Source organism: Penaeus monodon, chromosome 20 (assembly GCF_015228065.2).
Source record: "Penaeus monodon isolate SGIC_2016 chromosome 20, NSTDA_Pmon_1, whole genome shotgun sequence".
In the NCBI taxonomy this organism is placed as follows: Eukaryota; Metazoa; Arthropoda; class Malacostraca; order Decapoda; family Penaeidae; genus Penaeus; species Penaeus monodon.
The window spans coordinates 41,211,036-41,212,026 of record NC_051405.1 but is presented as its reverse complement, the minus strand read 5'-3'; positions in this window follow the sequence as shown (position 1 = coordinate 41,212,026).

Here is a 991-nt window from a genome sequence, read left to right as displayed (position 1 = left end):
CAACTCTTTCGGAAAACCTTCAAAAAAAACCCTTTTTAAAAAAAGCTGTTTATACACACACATCCATCACCGGACTCCGAAGATCATCACACCCCCACACACGTGGAATTTTGCGTTTAAATTGGTGATAATAATGAAGTTTTTCTCCTTTTTTTCCCATTTATCTGAGCGGCATTTCAAATTGCAAGGAAGCGATGCCTGTTCTTACGATGAAAATAGTTTAACTTCAAAATATATTCGACACTTGACACTATTTTTATTTCAATGATCAACTGCGCCCCCGATTTGAATTGGTATTAATCGCGATAATTTTTTTTCTTCCTTAAGCAATGGGATTCTGGGCGACATAAGCGTGAATCCCGGAGCGCGAAGCATTTTGGAATCCGTCGGAACATTTCGGTCGCTAGCGTTCGAAAATGACAGAAGACGAAACCCGCCAACAGCTAAACTTCACAAAAATCCGGTTGCGGCCTTTCTCGCGACTGCACGTTGCGCATCGGACACGGGTCAGCGCAAATATTCACTCCCCCATGCACCATTCGAGAGGATACTAACCTGCTGAAAATAGAAAAAAATGAAGATAAATCCAGGACCGCCTCTTCGCCCTCCCTACGCGCTCATCGTTCCGCGGAAACTGCGCGCGGCGGATTTCAAACGGGGGGTTGCGAGTCGCGGCCCCTTCCGCGCCGCCAAGTAGTACCCCTCCGCCCGCGCGTCGCGACAAACCGGCTCCGAATCAAACAACTGCCCGATCTAGAATATTCCGAAACATCGTGTGTTATTATTCATTGTAATAAACCTATCCATCATACCGAAACTCGCTCGCGAAATAATCATGACATTTGAGCGTCAATTCGAAAAAGTACATTCAAAACAAGTCCTCGCGCCGTGATTGGCTGAGGGGATCGACACCTCCGACGCGATTGGCCAAGAGCAGCCCCTGCCGCCCTGCGATTGGTCCGCCGTCGAAGGTGGCGTTCCGGGCCGAGCG